The following is a 26,427-nucleotide window of genomic DNA, read 5'->3' as shown; positions in this document are numbered from 1 at the left end:
TATCTTAACAACCCCATTATAGCTTAGCGAAAGTAAGGAAAATCAACCTTCTCGCACATCGAAAATAATCCCTTTTTATTTATGCGCTGGCAGGCTCAGCTACAACTACAGCTATAACTTCAGCTCCAGTTCTGGCTATGGATGGAAACGCTTGCAACCGCAGCCGCAAGTGCAGCCACAAATTTATGTGCTCAATGCATACACTCATACAAACAAACACGGGCACATATGTATATGTTTAGGATTCGCATTCAAGAGGAATCACCTACAGCTGCCACGCCAGGACTTATAATAAGTATATCAGTACGCCAGTGAATATAGAGAAATATGTAAGCAAACGAACGCCATCTGCAATGTCGCTCTGACCCGTTGCGTTGCGAAAATCACTTAAGACGCAGCAAATATGAAAGAAAGTGGAATAAAATAGAAAATATTGAGGTGCAGATGCGCAGGTGGGAGTCGAATGAAATGAATGAGTTCAACTACGAGATTATACATATATGTATGTATATACACACACATACACATGTATGTACATATATGTATACAGACGTGCTTAGCGTAGATGTGAAGGGTTATGCGAGTGTTCAAGTCAATAGCAGGAAATCGTCGAGGTACGTGCAAGTCCTTTTGAAATGGAATTAGGCTGTTTGCATTGACGCGGTCGCTAGTCAAGTGGTGGTAGAGGTATATGCATGTATGCGTGTGTGTGTGTGTGTGTGTGTGATTACGGGCTCAGATGCAACCCTTCAAATCTGAAGGTGTCGACCCTGCAAGATAGGGATACACTTTTCAATTTTTTCTCTGATTTCTTTATACATACCCTTTCTCTGTGTATGTATGTATGTCTTTTAGTGTCCAGGGCGTATGAGTAACTTTTTGAGGGATTTGTGAGACGAAACGAAATATATAACTAGCAATCGCCCCATTGCACACAAAAGGGGTTCGGGAAATCAGACACAATTTATTTTCAATAGATTTGTCGCCGGAAAAAATTTGTATCTATACTAATTATATAACGGGAAGTCCCTTTTTTTGTAGCAGGTAATCTCGCGAACGGCTGTTCCGATTTTCATGAAATTTTGTTTATAAATAGCTTTCAGCAACCATCATGTCAATTCTTGAAATTCGGCGCGTAGGCAGCTTACTACCTGGATTAACATATAGGATATTTTTTTCTTATACGTGGACCAGGGCCCGATCTATTCCAATTTACTTGAAATTCGGTACACATATTATATATGTACAAAATAGAATTGAATGATTGTTTTATAGTTCGAAATGCCTTAACGCGCCGCAACGCAAGTGCGTATTGGCTATGTATCTATACTTATTATCTATACCATTTATATTAAGAGACATGCCATTTTTTTATAAGAGGTGACCTCGCGAACGGCTGTACAGATTTTTTTGAAATAGGTTTTTTTGTTTATAGGCACCGCATATTTCTAGAAGCATTTGTGGTAGGGTCCTGGAACTTGATATGAAGATTTTGGAATCAAACCCATACTCTTGAAGAAAAGTGGGGGCTACTGGAAAAGAGGGGGCGTGGCGCCTTCCAAACATACTGAAACTTTTACCAATCTGCAACCGAAATGATTTTTATGAAATTTTTGTCCTAAGTCCCTGTATAGTTTAGGTTCACAACTTAAAACGCCAAGTGGCGCTGGAGTCGAGTTATTATTAAAAATCGTATTTATGATCCGATCTGGCTAATATTCGAAATATGTATTGGTAACGTGAAGGAAGATATTACTGCGAAAAAAATTGCTCGCCAGGTGGCTCTGGAGTCGAGTTATTACTAAAAATCGTATTTATGGTCCGATTTGCCTCATAATCGAGATGCATATTGGTAGCATAGGGGCAATACTATTGAAAAAAAGAGCCACAAGGTGGCACTGGAGTCGAGTTATTGCTAAAAATCATCAAGTGAAGACATTCGGAGACGCCAGGGATCAAAATCAAATTACCACCGTTAAATCTACCAGCATAACCACTGCGGTCCTTGTTCAGACTTGGGACTATATCGGGATCTTCGGGAACGCTTCGGGGTTTTGGGATCTCGGAGACTTTTTCGGCATTCTCGAGACAATTCGGGGTTTTGCGGAAACTACTTCGAAATTTTCGGGATTCACGGTACTACATCGGGATCTTCTTTGGGACTATTTTGGGGTTTCGACACTACTTGGAGATCTTCAGGATTTTGGGACTTTTTTGGAATTTTTGGGACAACTTCGTGATTTACGGGGTTCTCGGGAATATATCGGAATTGGGACTATTTCGGGATTGTTGGAAACAATTCAGAATTTTTGAAACGATTTTGGGTTTTTAGAGATTCTCGGGGTTTTCGGGACTACATCAGGATTTTAGGGACCAACGCCAAATTTTTGGGACTATTTCTGGTTTTTCGAAACTACTTTGGAATTTTCGGTGTTCTAGGGATTATATCAGGATTTTTTGACAATTTAGAGATTTTCGAGTCTACCTGGGGATTTTCAGGATTCTCGGCTCTAAACCGGGATCTGCGGGACTACTTCGGAATATTTCGACTATTTCAGGATTTTCGAGACTTCTTCGGTATTTGTGGTACTAACTTGGTGTTTTTGGAACTATTATAATATAACATAACATAATATAATATAACGCGATTTTTGGGACTATTTCCGGATTGTTGAAAAAGTTCGGAATTTTTGAAACAAATCAATTTGATTTCTGTTTTGGTGGACGAATCAAATCACAAATAAAATTTATTTAGGATTTGGTGCAACTTTTAATTCAGAAATAAATGTTATTTATGCATTTGTGAATTGACTTAATCAAAATCACGCGACACTGTACTCACACAACACAATCCTCCACCAGGATTCAATAAAAAGCTACGAAATTTGATAATTGAGAACTGTAAATGAAAAGCAGATCTGCCTAAGAATATGTAACCTCTTCTAAGGTAACTTTCGTTTGTATCCCACACCAGATGTCTTATAGTACCTCTTAAATGCTCGTATTGCATAATTTTAGGCATACAGGCAAAATTTTTAGGCAAACCTCATGGGAAAGCAGATTTCCATTGGATCTATACTTAGATGGACCACGAATATGTCAAATGATATTTTTACTATATTTTAAATCGCTATGAACTTGTAGTAGTTACTACAAGTTCTAAGAACTTGGACTGAATTCCCATAAAATCTGTGCAATTTTATGTTGTAAAGTTTAGTTGCTTAACTATGGCTATTATAGTGCAAAGACAGTCAACGACATCTTCATCACCTTTCATGCATGCGTTTACATAATGGCGTTATATGTATTTAGTTGAAAAAAATATATCACAAAATCATTGAAAATTTTTCCTTTTATGTTATTGCAAGAACGTGCCTGCACACATCTTGAACGCTGTCATAAAAAGCAAATTATGCCACTTAAGTGGCTTGTTGCTACTACTAGTACACCTTTGCTTCACTAACGGGTGAACATGGGTAACTTTCGCGGCTACAAATATACGTACATACATATGTACATAGTAATACATATGTATACTTATTAGACAGTACCACAAAAAAAAGTACGCCGTACAACCCTCAGTCTAAAGTATTTTTACACAGCTATGTTAGGTCGGGTTATAGCTGTTGCCGAAGGCAATGTACGCACTTAAACAATGAAGAGAGTGTCCTTTGTGATACCACGAAAACTGAACGGCCGCATTAATTTAGTCGGCGAAACACCGCCAGCCGATGACGAATGCAGCTGATTTCGATGCCTAAGAGCTTCTCAGGTTTAGTAAGGAAGTGCGAGCCAAAATGTTTCCATCTCAGCCTCGCGAAGGCTGGACAGCCTAATAGAATGAGTTTGGATGATTCTACCTCATCATATTCTTGACATCCATCCAACTTTTTACCGCGTGAATAGCACTCGCTTAATGGCCTGTCAGAACCCCCACGACTAGCGAGAGCTGAGGCTTTGCAAGCATAAGGAGCTTCTTTGACCACCCGTGGTCCACCCCAGGCCAGAAGCATCTGGTGATTTCGCAAGCTCTAGTATTAGCTCACTGAGCTTACATGAGGCCTAGCCATCCAAGAGTGAACCGCAGTAGGACAGAGGCGCCTCCAACTGCTTTATATCAGCTGGTAACATTTCAAGGGTGGCTTTCCTTGTCAGATCATCAGCAGTTTCCCGCAATGCCACAGAGTATTCCGACGCGGCTTATGAAGAGGCCAGACATTATCTTACAAATTTTAAGCGGACCATCACCCTGATCGCCGCCTGGCTATCAGAGTCTATGCTAACCTTCCTAACATCACACACTTCAGCAGTGATTCCACCGCTTCTTTGATGACAGCTATTGCCACCTGAAAACACTGGAGAGGCCCAGAATCCTGAGCAAAGTTTTGGTGGAGATCTCCCGGCAAAAGATACCTCAATCAATTCTGTCTCCAAGTTTTGAAACGTTCGTGAAAAAGTTCACTGTTCCCTAATGCGCTGCACTAATGCCGATTAGGGCAATCCGCTGTACACGCCGTAGTAGCTTAACAAGTGTAGCCTCCTCTAGTGAGTTCCACCAGGCAAAAGGGCTCCGTAAACCAAGATAGGCTTAACTATCGTTTCATAGAGCCAATAAATTACTTTGGGCGAGAGACCTCTCCTTTTACCCATAGCTCGCTTCCCAGCATCAGTACAAGACAGCCGACGCCTTTCCTTTCCTTTCCACAATGTTAGGCTTCGAAAGACGGAATCTGGTTTCTTGTGTGCCTCTACAGGGTTTTTAGCAAAAACAAAGGCAGACTGATAGACCTGAAATCCTTAGGGGAAGCATGAGATCCCTTACCGACTCGGGATGAACGCGACCCTGGAGTTTCGAAAAAACATTTTTTGGCCGAACGCCGGGGACGACTTTTTACATATTTCGTCATATCTTTGGGAGAAACTTTTTTATTCCCTAATTCATTGACCTCTACTACCCCATTCTAGTGCCACCCTAATGTCAGTAATGTCAGTAAATCAAAGCTCTCCAAAAATCATTAAACTTTTTCCAAGGAAGTAATTTGATTATGGGCCTGTCTGTAGCTCTCAGGAAATTTTAAAAATTTATATAAAATGACGCACAAAAAATAAAAAAAATTTTCTTCTAACAATTTCTTAAATCATATGCAGCTGTCAAGAAAAAAAGTATCGTATATTTATTTCTTCAACAAAATTTACAGCAACAGCAAAGCACGTTTTCAAGCAATAGAACCCACCATGCAAAATATGAGAAATAGGCAACAATCGTCAATGGCAACAAATTGGCGACTCACCGATTTATTGCTGTGGTGACAAATCGGCAACATCACTCCGTTCATGTCAATTTTGAATAAAAAAGTTCTAAAAAATTCCGAAACTTATGAATATGCCGTCAATAGTATTGGCCAAAACCATCTAAATTATGGCCAAGGACAAGATTGAAGAAATAGGAAGCCTCACAGCGAGAAAATTAATTATTTCCGATTGTAAGTTGCGATTTGGTATACAAAAAAATAAATGAAGTATTAAAAAGAATAAAATTATTCCAAATATCGCCTGAAGCGATAAGAAAAGGACTCATTCAGGTAATAAGAAAACGACTCGCCCAGGCGTGTTGCCTTCGGCGGACGTTTTAGAGCGACCGGTAATAGGAAATCGATTCGATGGCAATATTACCGGCAATAAATTTGTTTCCGAGGGCGACACGTTTTCTTATTGCCGGCAACACAAATTGTTTGGTGGGAAATAATGAAAAATTATTCTTCTGGTTTTTTGTGAGAACTACAGACGGCCCTTATGCCAGTAGAACTATTTCAAAAAACTTGTTAATTGCCAAATATATGTAGGTGTCATCAAAAAACAAAAGAAGCGACCCTTATGTTCGGCAAAAGAAAAAAATTTCGAAATTGCCCTGCAAAAATATTTACAATAGGGGGATATGGCGTCCTTATTATTATTTTTTGTTTGCTTGTAAGTGGTACGGTCTAATACTCATGCACACATATATGTACATATATAAGAAATAGAAGCATAGATGCAACATACTAAGCGCGAATCTTCCGCCACCCCTCAGCTTATTGGAATGTTATTGAAAAAGTTTGCGCTTAGTGCACAAATTAATTCACAAAAAGAAATTGGAAAGCTGGCAAAAAAAAACCACTGCAGTACTGGCGAAGACTTAGTTTGCAGTTCAGCGATTGTTAGCAGTTTTTGCTTGACTTTCTTTTGAATATTTTTTTTTTCTATTTTATTGTACACTGTGACTTTTAAACAGCGACTTTTGCACTTCTCTTCAACACTTGGCGTGTAAGCATTAAAATGGCAAATAAATTGTGACAGTACAAGAAAGCGAAATTGAACTAGAAAGTTTAAAAAACCCAGAAAGCAAGAAAGAGGCCACCCTTACGCCGTCGCTGGCGAAAGTGAGACACGAGAATAAAATTAATGCCTGAAGGTTTTTATTGCGTGTTTGCCGCTTGAATACGGTGCCATGTTTGACAAGAGCTATTGATTTCGTAGCACAAATAAAATACTTACATATATACACATATAATTGTACATATGTATATAAAACAAACTGCCAAGCATGCGTCTTTAAGAATAGCAGTCAAAATTATGCCAAATGACGACATTAAGCGAGAAGGCAGTAGCTTTGTAAAGTGGGTCACACTTACACATTTTTCTTCTACGCTGCAAAAATGCTGAGCAACTAACTAACAAACTTGAGGACTTAAAAAACAGCAATAGCAACAACAAGAGCAACGAGTGTACAAATGTTTAGGAAATAGAAAAGGAAGAAATTGTTGTCATCATGCTTGGCAGCAATATTTTACAAAATTTCCGACGTCGCATACCAAGTGTGTGTCTGTGTGCAGCAAATATTTACACAAACAAGCCATCATACCTATGCTATGTATGTATATAGTAGCGATATACGTATGAGTGCTTGCGCCCATTGTGAATTCCTGCGACAGAAAATATTCATATCCTTTTGTACTGAACTGAAAACTCAAACACAAATCAACTGAACCAAACCAAACACATACACGCACACTCGCTCACTAACACTTAACCTTGTAGGGAAAATCTCTAGTTCGCAATTGGTTCGCTTCTAGTACACTTGAAACCACTACTTGTTCGCGATAAATCTCTTTTGCTTGCAAAAAACAGGCGAATTTAACATGGCATTGCCATAGGAAATGGAAATTGTCGCCCACTGCATTACCTTTTTTTTAGTTCCACACCAATTCAAAATTCAACAGATGACATCTACATAGTCCGTTCTGCATCTCGTTTCTATAATTCTGATGCATTTCTTGGGTGCGCATTATTTTTTTAATTTTTTTTTACGAGGAGGAAGCATCGAAAGCCTAACCACGTTAAAGTGGTACTTTAAACCATACTTAACCCTCTACCGTCACAGTACCGATTCCCCCGGTACTACCGTCAATTATTTCGTCGTGAGTGTGCAGAGGTGCTTGCCACTTTTTGTCAGATTCCAGAAGGACCTTGGCTCCGGATAATACAATTGTTTGTTTTGTGTTTCAAAACTGTAAAAAAGCATCTGCGAAGTGCAGAACCAAAGCGTATTCGAACGAAAAAACTGCCACGCAAAAAAATATTAAAGGTAAACAAAAGATGGCTTGTTGCCTAAGCTGTTTGCCTTTTTCGATAGTACCTAAAGTGTTATAAATTCGTCGCCTTAGGTATAGATTTCTAATTAAAAGTTTTTGTTTCTTTGGGTTATATTAAGTGCCAACCTCGTCAAATGTCAATACTCCAGAGACCCTCGGGGCTATTAAGGATGTGTGTGCCAAAGTACTTCAACGTTAGCCTCGCAAACGCTGCACATCTAAGAAGGTAGTTTTGAGGTTATTCCTCATTCCTCGTCATCTTCTAGGGAACTACGACACACGGTGTCCCAGCCAGCCTTACAGCGTGACTACCGATTGGAGAGTTCCCGTTAAAACCCTCACCAAAAGTGAGAGCTATGGGTTTGTGAGTGTGAGGAGTGCCCTCGACCACCCCCCTGTCCAACCACGGCCAGAACGACTTTGCAATCGCTGAGCTAACATGAGACCCATCTATCCAAGAGTGTACCACAAGTGATCAGTGGTACCCCCAGCAGCTCTTTATCCGGGAATGACGTTTCACGAGCGCCTTCCTGGCCAATTCGTCAGCCACACAATTCCTCGCAATGTCGCTGTGACCCGGAACCCAAATAAGCCTAATACAGAAGTATTCCGACACGACCGAGAGAGAAAGTAGTAATTCTTTAACCAAGTTAGAGCACACCTCCAACGTACTCAAGGTTTTGCTTGCCGCTTGGCTATCAGAATAAATGCTCACATTCCTGACTGTCATAGCATCCCGGGGTAGTGAATCCACCGCATCCTTAATAGCAGCTACTTTCGGCTGGAATACACTGCAAACGTCCGGGAGCCTACACTTAGGGCTGATGGACTTATTACAAAAATAATATAGGAAGTTCGATCTTTTGGAATGTTGCCGTTTGATTGCCCCTTTCTATTTCGTGTTCGATTCTAAAATAAAGGCACACAAGTAGACAATGTTGTGTTCGTTTCTTAAAATTTCACCCTTTTATTTCGCGAAATGTAATTTTAAAAAGCAGAAAAAAATATATTTTTTTTTAAGTATCACATTTGGCTGCCTTTGGACTGGTGGCTATCTAGTTACTATCGGACTGGTTCGTTTTTGGCGATCAAGAACTAGTACTGAACTACAAATTTGATTTACTAGATCGGGTTTTCCCTACAGGGCATCGTCTCCGTTATATGCACACACATGTTTCCTCTGTTGCCTCCATACTGACCGCCACTACTCAACACGAACACTCCTCTCAACTCTCTTGCGCTACTTTGGCATAGAGTAAATGCTTGACATTAAAGTTGGTGACACAATAAAAGCATACAAATGACCCGCATGCACGCAGCACAACTCGTCGGCGCCCCTCAGTCTCACCACTTTTGCGTCCATTTAGGACTTTGTTGAATTTTTATGTCTTCTTTCTTGCTACTATTGCAAAACTCTTTTCGTTCCTTTCCCTCTCACTCGAATAGTTTTTGTGCATATAGAGTGCTTTTTACGCCTTTTCTTAGGCGTCTGTGTGCAGAGCTGTAGAAAGTAGGGCCGTGAGACGACTTTAAAAGCTCCATTTAACTACTATTTGCCTACAACACACGATTACAATAAAAACCGAATAGATGTTTAGTACTTTTTCACTCTCGGTTTTTTTTTTTGCCCATCTTCTGCTTCTCCTTTTACCATGTGTGGAAGTGGCAAGCTCAATGGGATTTTGTTTACATTATTAATCGTTATTGAGATATTCAACGAATTTTCGTACTATGGAGGTGAAAATGGCGGTACATTACAGAGCAATTCTGGCTAAGATAGGAAGCGAAACTTTTTTTTCTTTTTTAATATACGTTTTTTTTTCTTTTTTGATTTAATTTTCTTCTTATTTTTTAATTATTATTATTATTTTTTTAATCATTAAGGCCAGTATGCACCTTTCAAGAAAAGCAAAACCTCCATATAAAATGACGTACAAGAAATGACTAAAAGTGTTCAGTTCTTAAGGAATTTGCTACGCTTTCTACTACGGTTTTCTAAAGTTTATTTGAGAAAAAAGAGCACAAGGTAACCCATGCTTGCAACAGAAATATACGCCCGTTCCATTATTTCTTGAGGAAAGAGGAGGCAACAGGCTGGTAAATTAGCAGTTGTCAAAATTCCTTGAACACACACACACAAAATAATGGCGATTTTTTCTTGACCGTTTTCCTGAGAGCTGCGTACCAGCCTATAGATGTTATTCGTTTAAAAAGAAGAATTTCTGAATTTCATTTAAATTGTAGGAACTTAATTTATTTTGTTTCTGTTGTATATGAAAGAAAGAAATTTTTTATTTAATTTAATTTTTAGAAATTTATTTAATTCTTTTTTATTTAATTTGTTTTTCTTTTATTAATTTCACTTTCTTTTAACTTCACTGGATCACAATGTTTAATTTGGGTTTTGTTCTCCAGACGCCACTAGTTAATTTTTAACCGACTTAACAAGCAGGAGGAGGTTATCGTCATAATATTTTTTTTTATGTATGTTACCGCATATCTTTTAACCACGGAAAGGTGGTACCTTAAGCTTGCGCTTGCCAGCTTTAACCGACTTCACAAAAAGGAGGAGGTTATCAGTTCGTCGGAAATTTGTTTTCTTATGTTTGTTACCGCATAACTTTGGACCACGTTAACCGATTTTAATCGGATAGGTGGTACCGCAGGGGTGGTCCCATACTAATTTTGTTTAGACCCGATAAATGGATCGTGATGAAATTAGCGATAATCTTAAATTTTTATATGAGAATTGAACTTGGTTTTGTTTTTTGCTTAAAAATTACTTGTTTATTCTATGGATACGTTTTCGAGATATTTTCAATTTACCGTTATTCAGCTTAAAACAAAAGGCTGTTCCACTTAGTCACTTATATCTCGTGAACCAATTTAGCAAACTGGAGATGGAATACGACAAATGAAAGCTAAGTTTCCTTAAACCTTTTATACATCACTTTCCGATAGGACTGATATTTTCTGACAAATTAATTCATCATTCCAATTTTTTTTCTGGTGAAAAAAAAAGAAATTTTAACAGGAGAAAAATTAAAAAACTGTCAGAGGTTCTGTGTCAAATTCTTGCAGTTGCGCTAAAGCCTGTTCTATTAAAAACTAATCAAGTTCCTATTGAAGCAAATCGATGCATAAATAAAGAAGTAATGAGTGGTCAAATGAAAATGCGCAAAGATTTTTTGTATGAGAAATGAGCAGGAAATAATGTTACTCATACGCCATGTACACCTAAGTAGCACGTTTCTGTGCTCATATTTATGTGCATATCTGTTTGCACCTGCCTCTACATCGTCGTTGGTGTTCCTACGAATTGAGTTCTGAACGATTCCAAAGTCAATATATCAGTCAGATAGTTTACCATCTAAGGTTGTAGTTTTAGTAGGAGATTGGATGAATCGATCTCTTCAGGTAGCGTGCAGTGAATAATATCGTAAGGACTTTCGACAGACCCAATGCATCTATGACAAAGAGCAGAGGGTTTATAGCGTAAAGTGGTTTGGTGACGGTTGGTTGATTTAAGTGGATTGTCACCCTGGTGACAAGCAATTAGCAAGTTTGCCATTTTCATTACATAACTCGTGCAACCCAAAGCCTTTTGGCGGCTTTAATAAATTTCAATACGTCGTACAGAGAGACGCAGCTGCTCTCTGAAATATTCTACAGGATTGTACCTGTTCTCAGCTATACTTTAAAACTAAGATCCATTATTGGCCAAAATAAAAATCGTATTGGGCTTGATTGGATTTGTGGCGCAGACGCTTATTTGAAGTTCTTCCGCCAACTATCCAGTCCGCTGCCCAGAGTAAGCCATAGCTTACTTCAAGAATCAAAGATCTACGAATCACAATTAGTACCACAAAGTGGGCTCAAATAAATTTTCAACATCCTAATTTTTCGCTCTACACTAAATTTCTACTAAATTTAATTTAATGCCGCAAACTTTGTCAGTAAAATGAAAAAAAAAGGAAACACAAATTTTACGACCTTTATCTGCAAACTGTGCATGCGCCCGAGCACGATTATCTGCGTAAATGTATCAAAAATTCCTTGTTTCTGTTTATACCGCTGCGGGCGTTCAAAATAAATTTACCCATTTTCTAAGCAAAAACTAATTTCTCTAAAAGTTGCGAGAACAACTTGCTTGAGCAATGGCAAAACTAAAGTATTTCAACTATTTTTCGGTTTTGTTGTTGTTGTTTTTTGCAAATGAAATTGATTAGTAAAATAGCTCTGCTGACGCTTGCTATGACACAAGCTGGCTAATTAGGCTTTGGCAGCAATTTATTGCTACTTTTGGTTTTCTAAGCGAACTAAGTAACGGTGTTTTCAGCACTTTGGAGTTCCGGCTACCCCACGGAGCGAGCGAGCAAGCATTGCTAAGCCAAAAGAAATGACCTTGATCGTCTGAAATAGTCATTGTCGAAGCAGTACACGAACTACATACATATATAAAAACCAAATGAAACACAGCCAACAAAATTAAGGAATTTCAGCTGTGGCTATGCGGATATATGTAGATGTTTGTATGAATGAGTGACGGTATTTATACACATATACATATATACCTATGTATGTATGTATGAGAGTAGTTAACGTGGCTCCTAAGTTACTTTTTCAGGTTTTCAGGCTTCAGCGAAGTAGAGTAAGCGAACTAAATGAAGATAATGGCATTCCATAACAAGGCATTTCAACAAAAGTTGGCCAATAAAGTCGCTTCAAGCAGTCGGAGAAAAAACGTCAAGTGAACTACATTGCGCTGTAATGCTTGGATAATTAATTTTATTGTCTATGTTTAGTTTGTATGTACGTGCTATATATATGAACAAACATATGAGGAAAAACTAAATGAAATGAAGAAACAGTACTGCAATGACACCAACAACAATAGCAATAAACAAAAAAAGCTACTAATAATAAAGTCGCGCCGCATTAAACGACCCAGCGCACAGTGGGAGAAATCACGAAAAAGCTGGCTGTATATAGTAAAAATTAAGCTAGAGGCTTCAAGTTTGGAACACAAGATTCTTTAGTAAATATTAGTATAAGGTGTGAATATAAACAAAATCCACCCACAAATACGCCCACTTCCCATATAAAGTTATTTTTTAAAAACTGAAGGTGTTATATTTGGGTAGCTCTAGCAAAGATAGAAAAGATGATAGCACTTAGGCTTAAATTAAAACCAGAACTCTCGACTACTATTCGCGACAATACCATCCTTGTATCTTCGCCAAAAGGCCACTTATATGTAGTTATTTATTGAACAGCAGAAAGTGACTTTAACAAATTTTTTTCCCAATATTTTTTTATTGTTCAAGAAATGTTTTAAGCTGTTTTTGATAGACTTTTTTGTGCTTATTACGAGGCTGGGAGTATAAAGTTTTCATTTTATTCATATTTTGAGAAAAACCAGGTGAAAGTGTACAAAAAAAAACGGTTTTTGCATAATTTGAGAACCTCTGGTGAAGAAGATACAAAAAAAAAGGGTGGCTTATACTTTTTCTCCACTACGAAATGGACCTTCTTTTTGTTTTGCAACAGTCGGACAACTTAGATTTTTGGAAAATTTGCCAGCTTTTTCGTCGTTGCTGCCACTGTGCAGCGTGCTGAATGCGAAGGACATGCGAAGCTAAAAGTAAGAAACTTGTTTATGTACATACATATGTACGAATGCAAATAGTGGAGTTAGGTAACTACAAATATATAACTACCAGGTACAAATAGGACAATAACGTAAAAGCTTCACACGAATATTTCTCATTTCATTGTTTTAGGATGTTTTTTTTTTAGCTGTTTGTGTGCAACTACAATAGACGCTTTGCATGAATGCGTTATTACAGCGACTGGCAGGCGAAAATGCCGCAGTAGCAAAATGACACTCAGCCAAGCGAGCATTGCAAATGGGTGCTGAATATCCTTGTCGGTGAGGGCAGACATAGACGGACAGACATATATAGGTATGCAGGTGTACACATGTCTGTGCTTTCAAAAACATATGTACATATATAAGTGTTCGCGTGAGTATGTTTCCCCGCCTAAGCATTATTCTTTCTTTTTTATGTACATTTATATTTGCATTCTCATTTCATCTATTATGCTAACTAATAACAATGGCAAGTCGGTTTTATGTGCACTCAAGTATGTATGTATCTACTATATGTATGGTCATATGTGCGTTCAGGTGGCTGGGAATTTGTATGAATTGTTAGGCATATGCCACATGTCGTACGAGTACTCGTATTTGGACTGTAATACATACTACACGGCAATAAAGGCGCTTAAGTTAGTCATACGTGAGCTGCAATGGTCATTATACTGTCCATAATTGCACATACTACATACACTCATACAGACATATGTATGTACATACATATGTACATTTGCGCAAATCACATACAATATTCATTATGCCTCTTTTGTGCGCTGGTCACATATTTCATCGGACGGTGGGACGTCTGTTTACTTCCTTTATCTGTCACATAAATAACATAAATGTGCAAATGCGCAGCTACATTTTATTACCAGCGTGCAGTGGCAGCGAGTCAGGTGTTTAATAGGAGTTGTTGGTATTTGTTAAGATAAATTGCATATGTACATGTCCTGAGAAAATACAAAAATTAAATAGAAAGTTTTTTTTTTTAATTTAATAAAAGCCTATGTGCATATGTCTTCTATACGTGCGGTGACCATCCGTCCTGTATTGTAGGGAACAGTCCTCTCTTTTCGCCAATTGTCTTGGTAATTTATTTATTTCATACGGGACGCCAAAAGTTCAGTATTTCTTTTAATTTCCCGTATTTGTCCCGTATTCGGCTACTTTGGCACCGCGGCAGCTCATAAAAATGACATGCCTATAAACTAAACCATTTCCAGTTGGATTTTGGAATAGTCAATTGAATTTCAGAAAGCGTAAATTGGATTTTAGAATAGTCAATTAGATGCATATTCAACAGGTATCAGCAGTAGAGCAGCTCACTTTACTTTTGTCGAGAATCCGTCTTTAAACTGTCATTTATACTTTATATATTACTGTAAAATTTCAAACTTTGTTTACATAGATGGATTCCAAAACCAACAACAAAATACTTGCTGTTTTTTCGCGTTTACTTGTACCTGTCCGTGCCCTCGTGTGGATTTAATTTTAAATTTTGTGAAGCGTGCAGATATTCATTGGGGGAAACTACGCAAAAAAAAAATATTGCTGATTGAATGAGGGATTGTTCAACGTGAGAAACTCTAAATAAGAAGGCTACCATGAGAATGTTGTAAAAGTAAGAATTTCTCAAAGATGGAAGGTAAGTGGAACCCTTCAAAGGTATGCTTTGCAATTCAGCTCGTTCCGCATGTTATTCACTGCATTGTGCTTGGCCGAAATCCGAGTCAGAAAATAATCCGCTGAATATCACTCGTGCTTCAAAAGTAATCTAATATTTCCATTATCTTTCCCTGCCTTGGAATATTTGTAACAGAAACCTGGCGGGGTAAAAGTCCCGAGCCCAAAGTTATGGAAAATATTCTACAAATATGTGATGCTACAACTGAATTATGTGCTGCTTCACAAAAGATCGAATTTATGCAAAATAAAGATACTGTTTCAGGGCTAATAAAAATAGGAAAATTGAAAAAGGTTTTAAAATCCTATAGCTTTTATGAAAAAAAATTGCCAAACTTATTTTTTAACCCGTATTCGGCTATCAGAAATATGGTCACCGTGACTATATCCTTGCAAGAATTTCGTAGTCGACTACTTATTACGGATAACTTTTAATTGGTTTTAAAATCATGCAGGGAGGAGATTCTTTCACAATTTTCACGTTCGACAAAAAACCTTGTTTTCACAAACAAAAAATAGATAATAATAATAATCTTTAGAGCAGAGGAGGGCAGCTTCAGCAGAGCATTTTTGTAGTATGCATGCAATTGATGTTACTGTGTACGTGCGAACAGGTCGTGCGGTCCCAGCTAAAAATGGTGTAAGCAGTTGTAAGAAATAAGTAATACGCTAGCGTAAAATTGCGTTTTAGTTTTTCACTCTGACTTCAGTAATACAAAATTTATTTAAAAAATTCACAGAAATGTCCTAACAGAAAAAGTATGGGTATCAAATTAAAGATGAATTAAAAATTATCCTGTCGAATTTAAACCGATTTTTAGTGCAGAAGAACTGGTAAGTATTGAAAATGTCCTTTTAAAATTTTATCCTTGAAAATTCGCATTATTTGTTTTTGAAAAAATTATATGTTAAGGTCTTATATAAACTCGATAACATCCCCGAACTTCGCCCTTCTAACTTTATCAGCTTCAAAAATTATCTATTCAGCCTTGTGAATCCAAAAAAAAATTTTTTTTTTTATTCTAAAGAAATTTTCTCTTGCATTCGGTACTCATATTTTTATTCTACTAGCATTGAATTTTATAAATATTTTTTGGAATTAATCATAGCTTTTATATTACAAAGTACTTTTAAATTAATCCTGATGTCAGAGCTTCTTAAGCAATATAGAAGCAATTTTTTCATGATTTAAGTTTCCCGGAAATTCCGGGATCGGAAAAACGCTGAAAAATTCACATCCCTGGTACTTACATATGTATGTATGTATGTATGTATGATAGAACGATTTATCTTTTTAAACACAAGGATACAGAAATGTCACACAAAGGTATAAGATGAGTTTGCTAAACACTAGAGCTGGAAAACTATCGATAGGGTTCTCACTCGATAGTATCGATAGTCTCGTTTCGTTTTCAATGGGTAATTACGTTTAGAGGTGCACCTGTATATAACCTTTTTTGGCTTGATTAACATACTTGCGTTCACGTGTATCAAAACGAAGAAGCCTTTGCTCAAATAAATTTAAAATTTGAATTATAGAGTAGTGAAAGTAGAGAAGAAAATATCGATAGTTAAAAAGACTATCGATGGCGAGTTGCGAAGCCTTAAAGGGAGAAAGATTGATTGCAGATTAACTGCAAACGAACCAGCTTCTGAGAACTTCATATCGTCACTGTAATTCACAAAGGCCCAACAAATTCTTAATTTTACAGGAGAAGCAAAAAACATTATAAAAAGGGTGTCAAAAACAGGTGGGACTTTTAAAAAAAATAGCATGTAGCTCCGTTGTTTTCGGTACTAAACCCTTAAAATTTTGAGGGAAAGTGTATTTTAATATATGCTACCAAAATCTTTGAAAAACGAAATTTCGAAAAAGGTGTTGGTTAGGGCTTGTATGAATTAAGGCAACGATATATAAAAACTAATAGTTACATATCATTTACTTTTGGTCGAAAGCCATATACCCTTCTCTTAGTTCAGTCTCCAAGTAAATTAGGAGCGGAAAAGTCAAAAACAACAACTTCCGCGCCGCTGTCTAAACTTTTCCAAGCCATTTAGCGTACAAAATTTTGCTGCTAATTGAATTATAAGTATTGTGGTAAGTGAATGTTTGATTGAATAACTAACTTACTTCAGCTTAGTCAAGGCTGAGTTCCAATTTCGTTAGCACGAAACGTGCTGTTGGCCACTTTTCCTTTGCTCCTGCGGGCGTTAAAACACTTGCATGCATTTTTTTCTGCATTCACTCGCTACATTGCCAAACACTAGTGGCATTAACACTAGTTAAGTATATAGCCCGCATGAATACATATGTACGTACATACATACAATTTGAACGCATTCTAAATAAATATACTAAATGCTGTAGGCATTTAAAAGAAACAATTAATGATTTGCACAATTTTTCTGGAAATTCACATTCTTAATAAACTGCTGCTAAACACTTTTAACTAATCACAGCGGAAACTGACAGCTGACCGTTCAAATGGCGGCAAATGCTTTGCATTGGGCAAGGGTGCATTTATGTAAGGAAGTTGAGTGCTGCCACTTCTAAGAATAATTTTTATAATGCAAATAAAATATATATTTTATTACAATATGTATGTATATACATACGAATACATATATAATATCAAAACTTTTATTAGTTTTCCTATTTACATTTAGCGGCTTGATTTGATTTGATTATTGGTTCGTCAATTATTGGTATTGTAAATGACTCTTCCATTTGTCAACAGGTGCCGCCATGCGTTCATAAGCTAAAAATTAAAAAAAAACAAAACACATAAGAAATTCTAAGTTCGGGCGTTTTCGCTTTTCATTCAATTATATCAATCAATTATATATACATTTGTCTATATCTATCTCGATTCGTTTTGCCTGTTACAAACAACCTTTATGTGAACAAAGTTATAATAATACCCTTGTGCACAAGTTCGCTCGGGTATAAAAAAGATTTAAAGAAATGGAAGTTTATATATGTACATACATACACATTTTACATATATTAAAATAATTTATATTTATTAAAACCGGTTCTTAAATTAATTTAGCTTGGCCTATAACAATTTTGTCAACCATATTGTGAATACCTCTATTAATTTATTTGCAACGCAACTACAACCCTGTGCAATGTCAAACTTCCGCCGCCATTTAAGCTAAATGCGTTGGTTTCCGATGCGCGGGTGAACAATTTAGTGAAAAATGTAAATTTCTTATAAAAACATGTCTAAAAATGTGCTACGTTGTTTATAATTCCATGGTGCAGTGTTTTCTCTGTGTAACGCATAAAAAATTTGTACGAGTGTTGTTGTTTATGCCTTTTTACAAGAAATAAAATGTAGTTAGTGGGCGCTCCAAGCCCCCGCGAAGAAAAATAGTGAAGAAATATAATTACCATGAAGTGCATTGGTATAAGCAATGGCAAGTATGGGAAAGCCTTTGCAAAGTGTTTAAGGTAAGCATTTTCAAAGCGAACTTATTTACATACATATGTATGTACATAGAAAATGTTCGATGCTACAAAATTTCTGGCCTAAAGAGCGCCAGTTAGGAGCTAATTGCTTTTCTTGTTCTTGTTCTGCTGCTGGCGCTTTCCCACCAGTGATGCCAGATTGTGGGTAATTTCTTTATTGGAGGGATAGTTTGCAACAAAAATTATTAAGAGCGTGTGTGAATCGGTAACAAAGTTCGCGGCGAGTAAGTTTTTGACAACTATGAGGTGAATAAAATTTTAGTAGCTCATGAGGCTAGTGAAATTTTTGACAAATGCATAGAAAATTTTGACAATCGCAAAGATTGTTGATGTGTATAATTTTTCGTTAAATAAAAGCTTAAATTGATGAATTGCAATCAACGATGGCAGATGTTTTCTTAAAATATTAATTTCACTTCAATTTGTAATATTTTATTCCGCATAATTTTGTGGTTATCATAAATTTACTGTTGTCAATAAATATTTCATTTCACACAGCAGATTGGCAAAACTGTCTCACCATAGTAAAATATTATTCAACAGCGTTCCCCATAGAACTTTGTTACCGATTCACACACGCCCTAAAAGGGTAAATGGGCATTTCAATAAAAAAGAGATTTTCATTTAACATAATTATCGATGCGAAAGAATATTATATATATATATGTATATTAAGGATGTTACTTCTTTACCACTGAAATATATGTTTTGAATTCTTTGGGAATTACGTGGTACAAATTTTTAAGATGTGGGCAATTGAGGTAAGTTTCGTGGGGAATTTAGCAGAGAAAGTCTTGCATCACTGTTTCCCACATACAAATGCAAGATGCCACAAAATTTGTCAGCTGTCAGCTGGTCAAAAGGTAGTGCAGCGCGGCGCCATCTGCCGAACGATAGCATTGTGGCTATGGCTAGGCTAGATCATTTACCATTACGAACAGTGTTTTGCATCATACACTGCGCTTTTTTTTAAGAAGATTGAAATCTGAAGTAGTTGACATGTGTGCCATGTTGTTGCATGCTCTCATTTTGTATATGTTTTTAATTGTAAAATTTTCTTTCCTACTGCGGTCAACAATTTGCCAACCATATTGTGAATACTCTGTTGTTTTTTTTTTATTTGCAGTGCCAATACAACACTGCGCATTGTCAAACTTCCGACGCCATTTAAGCTAATCGCTTTGGTTTCCGCTGCGCGTGTGCGAATATTTGTGAAAAATAAGAATTTCTAATAGAAATATCTGGGAACGTGTACTCAATTGTTTATAATTCGATAGTGGAGAGTGTTTTCTATGAGAAATGTGTAAAAAAATTGTCCGGGCGTTGTCATTTTATGCATTTTCGAAGCAAGTAAAATGCAATGAGTCAGGGCTGCAAGGCGCCGTGAAGAAAATTTATAGATATACATAATTAGGGAGTTCACAAGGTGTTTTATACTGTCGTATTGTTGAATGTCATAGAACTTCAAACGGCTGAAACTATAAATATTATGAAATTTCACAGAAAGTAGTTGGTTGCGGTTTCAAGTGCTTTGGATCCACCTAAATAGTGCAACGAAGCAGTGAGATCTTAAGAAGCGCAAAGAAGAAAAAGCAATTGCAGTTGTCAACAGAGGAAGTGTTCAATGTAAGCATTATTAAAGTAAAATTATTAAATTAGCCCTCATAACCAGGGTGTCCAGATTGTTTAAAACAGGCATGCCCAGCGCAGGTCACTTGCCTATAGAATTCTGCCAGCGCAGGGCACTTGCTTATGGAGTTCTGTCGGCGTTGGGCATGCCTGCTTAAAAAAGCGCAATTTCTGAAAAAAAAAAATTGCCAAAAATTGCCTTTTTTTTATAAAATCCATGAAATCGACATAACAAATCTTTTATTTAAAAATATTTGTTTCAACACATTTTGCAATAGGACTGCGCAATTATTAAATTTATTATAACTCATATTAATTGATTAATCGCACAATACGCTTTTAAGAGCTCGGCGCTAAAAACTAAATAAAAACCTATAATAAGGCGAGATCAGCTATTACCACAATTTCTTCACAATCACCTATTCATCCTTCATACCTTACTGTTTGATATTAAAAACGTTTTGCAACAGAAACTATTAGCCTTCATATAACACTTTATTCGAACTATTAAATTAAGGCTTTCCAACCTCATCCTATTTAGAATCTTAGTTGTTGTTGAATTCATTACGGAAAAAACGCGCTCAACAAAAGCATGTGAGTGCGGCAAGGATTATAATATGAAGGCTACTTTACTTATATTTCCAAACATTTTATTGCCTGTTGCGGTTTTCACTCCGTAGGCAATTATCGAAAATTCTTCAGAGTCGGATGGAATGGTTCTGAAAAAGTTTATTCCATGGGGAAAGTTAAAAAATTTAGAAATACTGATTCAGCTGCTTTTCTTTCCCTCAAAGTCAAATAGTGAATTGGCAGGTCCCTGAAACTCTCCCTCTTGTGATTCAAACACTTTTCTGGTGACAAAATCAAAGCTTTTTTAAAAGTATTTAATTGACTAGGTAATCGTTTCAAAAGGTCTTCGATTAGGGTGATTAAAAATTTTTGGCAGTCTTTTAATATACTTCTTAAGTCAAGTTTATCACGCAGTTCATTAGCTGTAAAATTATCGTGTAAAACTAGGTCTTGTATATTTTTGTAATTGGAAAAAATTTATTTGAAGGGAAAAAAATCGTCAATGGCGACTTCACGCGCAAATATCAAAAAAAAACTACGAATTGGCACTAAATCGCCAAATCTGGACACTCTGCTCATAAGCCCTTTAAATTTCGAACCAAATTGGTCCTTAAGGTAATTTTTGACTCTGCGAAACTTATTTGCATAAAAAAATATGAATGAAGCTGATTAATTGATAACTGTTTATTTTTTGTCTTTTTTTCGTCACATTTAACACATATTATAAAATTATTGCGGTGTTCTTTGAATACAAACTAGCTGCACATTCCACATTTGGGTGATTGTTGCGATATTTTTTAGTCGGGAAGTGCAGGCTGGCTCCCGTGCGCAGTGTTTGTTAAACGAACTGAAAGTTTAAAGTTTCACTGATATGTGAAAACAGAGACATATATGACCCTTGGGTCCAATTGGTAACGATAGCCAAACAAATTCTCAATGATAATGTTGTGTGTTCTTGTTTTCGTACGAATCAAGAATTTTAAATTTTTTATAGAAAATTTTAGGAAAATTTCATAATGTTCGATTTGGCGAAAACAAATATACGCTACAATGGAAAGTTAAAAAAAATAGTTTTTTTATGTTGGGTTGAACCGGGCTTGAACCCAGGCCCTGCGGAATGGTAGCGTGCACTGCTGACCACTAAACCACAGCGGACACCTACGCATTAGGATGGTCCTAAAAAAAGTTTACAATGTTAAACTCTCACCCCTCACGATTATTCTAAAACGAAAAGAATACCCGTATTTTTTTTAACAAATTATATTTAGCACTGCCTCAAAGTCCATGAAGTTTTTCATGTATTTTCTATGGAGAAAAAACACTTTCGTAGAAACGGTTTCTCTGTTTCTCTTCAGGAGGCTTCCAATAATAATACCCGATTGTTGATTCTATAATTTTTCAATACTCCCGATTTGTAGTTTCTAAAATATGATTCATTCCTAAAAGTATTTAAAAAAATTCTTTAGAATTAAGAAAAAATCAAAATTTTTTGGTACACAAGGATGAATAGGTGTTGAAAATTCCCGTTTAGTTAATTATATTTTTTTTTTTAGCTAATAACATTAGAAGGACGAAGTTCGTAGATGAGGTAAGTCCTTAACATATCATTTTTTACAAAATAGTTATTGCAGTTTCAAAAATATTCCAGGATAAAGTTTTAAAATTACATTTTCAATACCTAATTGTCCTTATGTACCAATCGGCTTTAATTCTACAAATTTTTCTCTTTAATTGATATACTGTTTTTCTACATTGCGCCAATTTTTTTTTTAATTTTTTAAGTAATCATATTTTAAAAACTTCAAAGTCCTTTAAAAAGAGTTTTACCATATTTGACCAGCAGTTTCGAGAATAGATACTGCTTTTTATGCGTAAAATTTACTGTCGCACGGTGTATTTACTAAATATAATGGTAATGAGAGATTTTGAGAAATATGAGATTAATTTGTTTCAATTGCAATTTTTAAAATTAATAAATATTATCTTCATAAATTTCTTCTAATCTTAGATGAAGCGCTTCAATTTCAGTTAACAAATGTTATGCGTATACATATGTATATGTGTATATTAGGGTGATTAGAATAATATCGATAGTTCAGTTTTATGAATTTCTAAGAACTCAAAAAGCAAATTTAAGGTTGTGATAAGCTTATATAATGGTGAATTCGAATTTGACTTCGAATAACATTTGACCGAGTAGACTTATCGAAAAATGAAAAAAATACTCCAATATCTTTAGAGTACAAAGTATCGTTCGTTAAATATAAAAATCAGAAGAAAAACAAAACAATTTTTCCTAAGTTATTCTTATGCGATGCGGACATTCTTAATATTAATATTAAGGGCTCATTTAACCCTAAGACTTATTTTGGCATCTAAACGAAGTTTTTCAGCATAGTTCCGAGGACAAAAAAAATCTGAATCACCCTAGAGTACATATCTATTAAATAAATTATTTATTGTGTAAATTTTTACTCACCTCAATTATTTATCAATATGATAGAATTGATTTGTGTGTCCTGTTGCTTGTTTTCTTTCGTTTTAATTATCTGCCTTTGGTTGTAGGTACTATAATTTAGTTTTCAACTGCCTTTTCGATTTTAATAATTTCTTATTTGTTAACATTTTCCCTCATTTCTATATATATTAAATATTTTGAAATTTGTCACCATCCTCTTCTATCTATCAACTTTTTTCTTGTTCTGAATATTTGCTGGTTTCCTTTTTATTTTTTATTAACTTCTTATTTCATTTTTTTTTGCCACTGCAGTTGTATCGGATTACGTTTGTACAAATTCAAGCGAAATCCTTATTGTTTGCCTTGTTCAGATTTATTTCTATTGTTTTTCTTGTTGCTATTTCCACTTCTAGCTGAAACTTCTCCAACTTGTGTGACGACTCGGCGACGCTTGGCTGTTGAAAGCTTTCATTAAACGCCTCAACTTGCAAAAAGATTGATTTTCCTTAAGTTTTGCTGTTGGTGGTGTTTTTGTTTTTTTTTTTGTTGTTTTGAGTGTTCTAAATTTGTTTATTGCTTGCTTTACTTGCTTCGCTGCCGTCATAAAAACAGCAGCGCTGCAGCGTTGTATTATTTCAAGCTGCTTTGTTGTTCGTGTTGTTGTGTTTAAGTCGAAAGCATTGCAATGCCTTGGTTTAATCCTATTTGTGGTACTCGTATCGTTGCTTTTGTTGTTGTGGTTGTTGCTGTCTTTTGTTACCACACTTATTTTCGCATGAGTCAGAAGTAGTTTTTTTTGTGTATTGTTCACTTTACAGTTATTTTCGTGTAAATGCCGTACTTTTACTACCGCCGCTCTTCTTCACTCGTTTTCATTAGTTGTTGTTGTCCTTTGTTAAGTTGTCCTACCACCGCTGGTTGCCAGCTATGCAAAGTGTTACTTTCCTGCCTATTTCCTTCCGCCTTCACATCCACTTGCCACCGGTTTCAGACATAACGGAACGGACGTGTCGTCGTACAACGATACAGCGTCAACTGTCACCGTTCGTTCGTTCCTTCCTCGCTGCTGCTGCTGATGCGATTGCAAAAATCCTAAACGAGTTGACGACGAACTGTATGGTCAGCTGCTCGGCCGGCGATGACTGAACGACAGAGTGTGCAGCGACCACTGACTGACACGTTTCCTGATTTTGTAAATTTAATATTTATCACTGCTGTGCGGACAACAAACTGCAAGACGGCGACGATGACGGTCGAGAATTGCTGATTGCTGTTGCTCGTTGGTATTGCTGTTATTTGTAATAGCACGTTACACAGCATTTACGACAAGCAAGAGCTTAAAAGAATTTAAAAAATGTTGACGCAGTGTTGCGCCAAAGGGAAGTGGCCAGAAAAGCAGATGGTAGGTAAATTGAGATTTGTCGTTTTTTTCTGGTATGGATTTCTATTTACCTGCAGCCCGCAGCTTCATTGGCCTTCAGGTGGAGTGAATACCGATTTTTATTTTCGATATCGAATAGAGTTGCGTTTAACTGTTTGGAATTTGGCAAAACACAGCAAAAACTTGCTGGCGGCAGTAAACGCAGTAATTAGTATCAAGGATAACGGTATTTAGTTAGGACAAATAAGTTCAAGGGCTTCGTGTTGGAATTGGAGTGCGCTCTTGGTGGATTATATTTAACTTTCGATAACAAATACTTATTAAAGTTGTGTAGAAAGATTTTGTTGTTGGTGCCTGTAAGTTAAACGACTTGCTTCTTAGTTTGGTTGGTACTTTAAAAACTTTGATAAATTTGTGTTTTTGGATTGTTTTAAATTGGCAGCAGGTCATACAGGTTACATGTAGTTAGGAGCAATTGAACAATGTGGCGAGTGTTTAAATAAAACTATTATCATAATTTGAGGTTATTTATTTATTTTTATTTTTTTATTTATTATGGCTGATTTTTTCTTGTATGTGATGTTAGCTTCCGCTTTTTAGCGTAACAAGTTCCACTCATTTTATATCTTTCACGTTTTTGTGTTTTTTTATCTTAACCACTTTTTTTGTTTTTTTTTTTGCATGCAATTTTAGTTTCCAGAGCTGCGCTCCTCAAGCAGCTTATATTTGAACAATATTTTATTAAATTTCAAATATTTGAAACACATTCCCTTACTAAACATTTTCTTATTTCAAATATTCACTTTACTTTGAGCACTTTCTTAACTCAACTCACTTCTGCATAAATATGTTCGTTTTTTTTTTTAATATTACATTTAAGTTTTGTTTGTTTTAATTGTTTACTTTACAACGCTTTTGACATTTTCGCATATTTACCACACTGCTGTATTTTTGAATAGGTATCTCTATCAGCAGCACAATACTGTGCTTTTGCCATACTTTTCATTCTATTCTGGTATTGTATTTGTTTGTATTTTCACTTTTCACTTACGTCAACTTCTTATTATTCTTTCTTTTTAATGACTTATTGCTTTTTGCTTGTAGTTGTTGTCGTACAACTTTTTACTTTTACCGCCTCTTTTTCTTCTTTCACATTTTTAACGTTTTTTCATCTAACTTTCGTTGCACATTGTTTGTGTTGTCGATTTTGTTGTTTTCCACCACCGTATTTACCACTTCCTTTAGTTTCCGCTGTCTTTGACAATTTAAAATTCACCACACTCTCACTGGCAGCACTGTTAACTTGCAATCGAATCGGAGGCAGCATTGCTGGCGTAACCGCTACTCTCTCACTCGTCACATTCGCCACCACACGGCAGAGCATTAACATAACTAGTAACGATAAATGGTTATGTAGCTCAAATTCAGCGAGCCCGAGCGTAATTGGCTTTCGGCAGCGTTTAAGTACGACCACTACCACGAAATACTCGTACACTAGCGTATGCTCATAGAGATGTCGAACTCGCTGCTCGCTGAAAACCTTGTCCGCTTTTGCTGTGTTTTTGGTGCATACAAGTTGCTGCTGGTGCTGATGGTGCTGCTGTTGTGAATTGCTTCGAGGTTCCTTGTAGTCCTTGTAGTGTTGTGCAGCTGTTTTTGTTCTTATTGTTGTCGTGGCCGCTACCTCACCTTCTCTTGTGTGGATTTCGCCCCTTTCTTGGTCTTCTTCTACTACTACTTCTGCTCTTGAGTGTTGCAGTATCTTCAGTTGCTTGGCTGCTTCGAAGTCACGTCTTCTGCCTGTGCATTTAACATTCACGCTACAAGCGAACCAGTCGTTAGAGACGGCGTCAGCGAAGAGGTTGAGGCAGACGCAGAGGCCAAAAACGGGCTGGGAGCAGCAGCTGGTAGGGTATATATTCTCACGCAACGAGATAACCT

General features: G+C 36.4%; 1 protein-coding gene across 1 annotated transcript in view; it reads right to left on the bottom strand.

Moving 5' to 3' along the window:
• LOC118740165 overlaps nt 1-23,327 on the bottom strand; it is a 265,156-nt gene extending 241,829 nt beyond the window's left edge. Inside the window, exon 1 of the mRNA XM_036471660.1 lies at nt 23,127-23,327. The gene's annotated coding sequence lies outside the window, so the exon portion shown is untranslated. The remainder of the gene's footprint in view (nt 1-23,126) is intronic.
• Between the last annotated feature and the right edge of the window lie 3,100 nt (nt 23,328-26,427).

The sequence above is a fragment of the Rhagoletis pomonella genome, unplaced genomic scaffold, assembly GCF_013731165.1.
Source record: "Rhagoletis pomonella isolate Grant_MI unplaced genomic scaffold, Rhpom_1.0 Rhpom_scaffold_00005, whole genome shotgun sequence".
In the NCBI taxonomy this organism is placed as follows: Eukaryota; Metazoa; Arthropoda; class Insecta; order Diptera; family Tephritidae; genus Rhagoletis; species Rhagoletis pomonella.
The sequence above is the reverse complement of the archived record's forward strand: the minus strand, read 5'-3'. Positions and strand labels throughout refer to the sequence as shown.